The following is a 7,398-nucleotide window of genomic DNA, read 5'->3' as shown; positions in this document are numbered from 1 at the left end:
CATAGTCACCAACTATTCCATCTACCTATGTTCTACCCAACAATTTTTGTAGATATAAATACTTACACAGTTTAAATCATTTAACACCTGTATAAAACTCCAATTTCCATGCCCGTCTCAAATAGACAAATAACATATAAGCACATAGCACGTATTTCATAGCAAATACTTCATATTTATGTGTTAAAAGAAGGTAACTACACACCCACACATATAAACAACAATATATACTTAATACACTCAAACCACACTTGTATTATTATCATGTTTATGAAAGGTAGTATACACTCACTTGATCAGAAGATGATCGGACAGCACTACGACTTGCAAAAGTAGTAATCCACCGCAGATCTGGAAGATCTCCACAAAAATCGAACTTCTCGCGGGCAGAGCTTCGGCTCGGGAACCGCACTTCTCGGGATCTTCGGGATCTCGGGACTTGCCTCAGGGCTAGAGAATAATACCGGGGCTTCGGGGTATTTCTGGCACGCAAAACGATGCAAAACGGGAGAGAGAAGAGAAGAAATTGGCAATTGGGTCGGCTGCCTTCGCATCCTATTTATAGGAGGCTGGAGCCTCAGAGTACGCGAGGCGTACTGGTCCGAATGCGTCATTGCGTTCGTCATCCGAAGCCACTTGCTGCGAATGTCGACACTTCAGAGTACGCGGGGCGTACTCGAGTACGCGGCGCGTACCTCGGATCAGACCGGTGACTCCTTCGGATAATGCTTCCGAATTTCCTTTTAAATTTAAATACAAAATGATTAATAAATTTCGGAAATTCATATCTTCTTCATACGAACTCCGTTTTCGACGTTCTTTATATCCACGCGAAGGTGAGACTACGCTCTACAACTTTCGTTTAGACTCTGTCGGCTAATTTTGAAATTTATTTTTATTATTTATTTTTAATAGGCCACGACAGAAAATTTCGTTATAAATTCATAACTTCTTCGTTTGACATCCGTTCTCGCCTAACTTTTTTATCGCTTCGATACCAACAATGAGATCTTCGATTCTCGTTTAGATTGCTAAGGCTAAATATCGCTCTAACGTAAATTCACTTTTTACGTCGCGTTGTGTCGTGCCGGTTCTGTCGCGAAACTTCGACAGGTCATAACTTCTTTGTTATAACTCGGATTTTGGCGTTCTTTATATGCACGGAAACCTTGTAACATATACTACAACTTAGTTAGGATTATTCATCCTAAATAATCTTCTATCAAAAAGTCATTTTTGACTCTTATTGTCTCTAAATTGACTAGCCCTGATCTACGGGCGTTACAATTATCTCCCCCTTAGGATGATTACGTCCCGGAATCATCAACGAAATAGGATTCGCATACTGACTCCATAAGTTATCTCTCCATTCTAAGTAATAACCTTGATGGGTCGTGTCCCGATGACCTCTCATCATAGTCGGACTCAATTGATATGACCCCTAGGGTCGGAATAACAACTATCATACTAGACATTACCGAAACAATGGTAATGACATACTTGAATAAAACGGAATCAATTACTAGCTTCTTGATAACCTTGTGACTTCCCCTGATCCAAGCGTGAGTCCTATGCTTTCGGTGTCGGGCTCCCAGAAAGACATGGTGGTTTGGATGCTATGAAATCCTTGTACTTGCATCCACGTCCATCATTTCCTCTATCCTGGTTGTTTTGGCAAACTATTGGTGGGTTGGCTTGACCAACGGTCCCACTATAGTTTCCTTCTTCAGACTGCCCTCCATTTACTTCGGGCTCTTCAACTCGAATTGACAATTCCTCGCGATTTTGTCTGATCAGACGTCTAGTTTCTTCCATCTGATTATTCAACATTGTCTGGATCATCACTTGAACTCCGGCCATTGTCATTGGTTCAGGCGCTGCTGCCACAACAGGTATTTGTTCAATTACTGGTACTTGATTCCTGTTCTCATCAGCATTTCCAACTCCACTCCTCGTTCTCACCATTTTTTATCTATACACCGAATATGGTGAAATTAGATCTTTAATCACGATAGATATTTAAATCATCCTTATCACTCCGAATAGTTTATATGCTAGTTCTAATATCGTAGACGTACGCTTAGAATCCTATACACATAAGGTTTCCAGATCCGGTCGGCAACAAACCATAGATCCGAACAAATAATGTTATATATGGCAAACATATAACAATTAGCACATAATAGCATTTTAGGCAATTTTCCTAAAATAAAATAGTGCATGTGTCAATTTAGGGGTACTACCTAAAATATAATGGACACACTCAACTCGCAATCATTGCTTAGCATTCTAAGTTTAAGTCTAGAAATAAATCCACATTCCTAGTTCGCTTAAACTAATGCTCTGATACCAACTGTGACATCCCCAATTTCACGGCCAGAAAAGACCGATTTGTTTATGCTTTGTTTTTATAAAATCAGAGTAATCTTTTAATTAAAAGAGTTGCGGAATTTGTTCCCAAAATAAAATATGATAAAATTTATCAAAACGTTTCTCAAAGAGAATGTATTCTCATTAAATAATAAAACCTCGGGATGTCATGTTCGTTACAGACCAAAAGCATAAACAATATAAAATAGACCTTACAATAGTTATTCAACTACTGATCTATAATCCAAAATCTCTCGTCAAGTCCGCCGACTTATATTCTTGTGTCATTACCTGTAAGGGAAAGAAAACTGAGTGGGTCAGGCTTGGGAGCCTGGTGAGCATATAGGGTTTTCAACCCACAATAATACATTTATTATATTCAATTATCAAACAATCAAACCAAATACCCATCCCCATTATCTTCTTAAGGTTTCACCCTAAGAACCAACTATCCTTCATTCACTTATTCCTAAGGAATCGACACGAAATACATTGCTACCAAAGTTTATCTATCGAGTACTAAATCCATAGTTATCAGACGCTAACTCCATAGTCGTCGGGGTTCACTCAAGCGGCGCTAACTCCATAGTCACCAAGGTTCACTTAACAAGCGCTAACTCCATAGTCGCCAAAGTTTATTTAACAAGCGCTAACTCCATAGTCACCAAGGTTCATCAAATAGGCACGAAGTCACATCGTCGCCAAGGTCTATACAATAGGTGCTAACTCCATAGTCACCAAGGTTTATACAAAAGGCGCTAACTCCATAGTCACCAACTATTCCATCTACCTATGTTCTACCCAACAATTTTTGTAGATATAAATACTTACACAGTTTAAATCATTTAACACCTGTATAAAACTCCAATTTCCATGCCCGTCTCAAATAGACAAATAACATATAAGCACATAGCACGTATTTCATAGCAAATACTTCATATTTATGTGTTAGAAGAAGGTAACTACACACCCACACATATAAACAACAATATACTTAATACACTCAAACCACACTTGTATTATTATCATGTTTATGAAAGGTAGTATACACTCACTTGATCAGAAGATGATCGGACAGCACTACGACTTGCAAAACTAGTAATCCACCGCAGATCTGGAAGATCTCCACAAAAATCGAACTTCTCGCGGGCAGAGCTTCGGCTCGGGAACCGCACTTCTCGGGATCTTCGGGATCTCGGGACTTGCCTCAGGGCTAGAGAATAATACCGGGGCTTCGGGGTATTTCTGGCACGCAAAACGATGCAAAACGGGAGAGAGAAGAGAAGAAATTGGCAATTGGGTCGGTTGCCTTCGCATCCTATTTATAGGAGGCTGGAGCCTCAGAGTACGCGGGGCGTATGCCAGTACGCGGGGCGTACTGGTCCGAATACGTCATTGCGTTCGTCATCCGAAGCCACTTGCTGCGAATGTCGACACTTCAGAGTACGCGGGGCGTACTCGAGTACGCGGCGCGTACCTCGGATCAGACCGGTGACTCCTTCGGATAATGCTTCCGAATTTCCTTTTAAATTTAAATACAAAATGATTAATAAACTTCGGAAATTCATATCTTCTTCATACGAACTCCGTTTTCGACGTTCTTTATATCCACGCGAAGGTGAGACTACGCTCTACAACTTTCGTTTAGACTCTGTCGGCTAGTTTTGAATTTTATTTTTATTATTTATTTTTAATAGGCCACGACAGAAAATTTCGTTATAAATTCATAACTTCTTCGTTTGACATCCGTTCTCGCCTAACTTTTTTATCGCTTCGATACCAACAATGAGATCTTCGATTCTCGTTTAGATTGCTAAGGCTAAATATCGCTCTAACGTAAATTCACTTTTTACGTCGCGTTGTGTCGTGCCGGTTCTGTCGCGAAACTTCGACAGGTCATAACTTCTTTGTTATAACTCGGATTTTGGCGTTCTTTATATGCACGGAAACCTTGTAACATATACTACAACTTAGTTAGGATTATTCATCCTAAATAATCTTCTATCAAAAAGTCATTTTTGACTCTTATTGTCTCTAAATTGACTAGCCCTGATCTACGGGCGTTACAATTATCTCCCCCTTAGGATGATTACGTCCCGGAATCATCAACGAAATAGGATTCGCATACTGACTCCATAAGTTATCTCTCCATTCTAAGTAATAACCTTGATGGGTCGTGTCCCGATGACCTCTCATCATAGTCGGACTCAATTGATATGACCCCTAGGGTCGGAATAACAACTATCATACTAGACATTACCGAAACAATGGTAATGACATACTTGAATAAAACGGAATCAATTACTAGCTTCTTGATAACCTTGTGACTTCCCCTGATCCAAGCGTGAGTCCTGTGCTTCCGGTGTCGGGCTCCCAGAAAGACATGGTGGTTTGGATGCCATGAAATCCTTGTACTTGCATCCACGTCCATCATTTCCTCTATCCTGGTTGTTTTGGCAAACTATTGGTGGGTTGGCTTGACCAACGGTCCCACTATAGTTTCCTCCTTCAGACTGCCCTCCATTTACTTCGGGCTCTTCAACTCGAATTGACAATTCCTCGCGATTTTGTCTGATCAGACGTCTAGTTTCTTCCATCTGATTATTCACCATTGTCTGGATCATCACTTGAACTCCGGCCATTGTCATTGGTTCAGGCGCTGCTGCCACAACAGGTATTTGTTCAATTACTGGTACTTGATTCCTGTTCTCATCAGCATTTCCAACTCCACTCCTCGTTCTCACCATTTTTGATCTATACACCGAATATGGTGAAATTAGATCTTTAATCACGATAGATATTTAAATCATCCTTATCACTCCGAAACGTTTATATGCTAGTTCTAATATCGTAGACGTACGCTTAGAATCCTATACACATAAGGTTTCCAGATCCGGTCGGCAACAAACCATAGATCCGAACAAATAATGTTATATATGGCAAACATATAACAATTAGCACATAATAGCATTTTAGGCAATTTTCCTAAAATAAAATAGTGCCTGTGTCAATTTAGGGGTACTACCTAAAATATAATGGACACACTCAACTCGCAATCATTGCTTAGCATTCTAAGTTTAAGTCTACAAATAAATTCACATTTCTAGTTCGCTTAAACTAATGCTCTGATACCAACTGTGACATCCCCAATTTCACGGCCAGAAAAGACCGATTTGTTTATGCTTTGTTTTTATAAAATCAGAGTAATCTTTTAATTAAAAGAGTTGCGGAATTTGTTCCCAAAATAAAATACGATAAAATTTATCAAAACGTTTCTCAAAGAGAATGTATTTTCATTAAATAATAAAACCTCGGGATGTCATGTTCGTTACAGACCAAAAGCATAAACAATATAAAATAGACCTTACAATAGTTATTCAACTACTGATCTATAATCCAAAATCTCTCGTCAAGTCCGCCGACTTATATTCTTGTGTCATTACCTGTAAGGGAAAGAAAACTGAGTGGGTCAGGCTTGGGAGCCTGGTGAGCATATAGGGTTTTCAACCCACAATAATACATTTATTATATTAAATTATCAAACAATCAAACCAAATACCCATCCCCATTATCTTCTTAAGGTTTCACCCTAAGAACCAACTATCCTTCATTCACTTATTCCTAAGGAATCGACACGAAATACATTGCTACCAAAGTTTATCTATCGAGTACTAAATCCATAGTTATCAGACGCTAACTCCATAGTCGTCGGGGTTCACTCAAGCGGCGCTAACTCCATAGTCACCAAGGTTCACTTAACAACCGCTAACTCCATAGTCGCCAAGGTTTATTTAACAAGCGCTAACTCCATAGTCGCCAAGGTTCATCAAATAGGCACGAAGTCACATCGTCGCCAAGGTCTATACAATAGGTGCTAACTCCATAGTCACCAAGGTTTATACAAAAGGCGCTAACTGCATAGTCACCAACTATTCCATCTACCTATGTTCTACCCAACAATTTTTGTAGATATAAATACTTACACAGTTTAAATCATTTAACACCTGTATAAAACTCCAATTTCCATGCCCATCTCAAATAGACAAATAACATATAAGCACATAGCATGTATTTCATAGCAAATACTTCATATTTATGTGTTAGAAGAAGGTAACTACACACCCACACATATAAACAACAATATACTTAATACACTCAAACCACACTTGTATTATTATCATGTTTATGAAAGGTAGTATACACTCACTTGATCAGAAGATGATCGGACAGCACTACGACTTGCAGAAGTAGTAATCCACCGCAGATCTGGAAGATCTCCTCAAAAATCGAACTTCTCGCGGGCAGAGCTTCGGCTCCGGAACCGCACTTCTCGGGATCTTCGGGATCTCGGGACTTGCCTCAGGGCTAGAGAATAATACCGGGGCTTCGGGGTATTTCTGGCACGCAAAACGATGCAAAACGGGAGAGATAAGAGAAGAAATTGGCAATTGGGTCGGCTGCCTTCGCATCCTATTTATAGGAGGCTGGAGCCTCAGAGTACGCGGGGCGTACTGGTCCGAATGCGTCATTGCGTTCGTCATCCGAAGCCACTTGCTGCGAATGTCGACACTTCGGAGTACGCGGGGCGTACTCGAGTACGCGACGCGTACCTCGGATCAGACCGGTGACTCCTTCGGATAATGCTTCCGAATTTCCTTTTAAATTTAAATACAAAATGATTAATAGACTTCGGAAATTCATATCTTCTTCATACGAACTCCGTTTTCGACGTTCTTTATATCCACGCGAAGGTGAGACTACGCTCTACAACTTTCGTTTAGACTCTGTCGGCTAGTTTTGAATTTTATTTTTATTATTTATTTTTAATAGGCCACGACAGAAAATTTCGTTATAAATTCATAACTTCTTCGTTTGACATCCGTTCTCGCCTAACTTTTTTATCGCTTCGATACCAACAATGAGATCTTCGATTCTCGTTTAGATTGCTAAGGCTAAATATCGCTCTAACGTAAATTCACTTTTTACGTCGCGTTGTGTCGTGCCGGTTCTGTCGCGAAACTTCGACAG

This window comes from Lactuca serriola, chromosome 5 (genome assembly GCF_051521515.1).
Source record: "Lactuca serriola cultivar US96UC23 chromosome 5, Lser_US96UC23_V15, whole genome shotgun sequence".
In the NCBI taxonomy this organism is placed as follows: Eukaryota; Viridiplantae; Streptophyta; class Magnoliopsida; order Asterales; family Asteraceae; genus Lactuca; species Lactuca serriola.
This window is presented reverse-complemented; position numbering follows the sequence as displayed.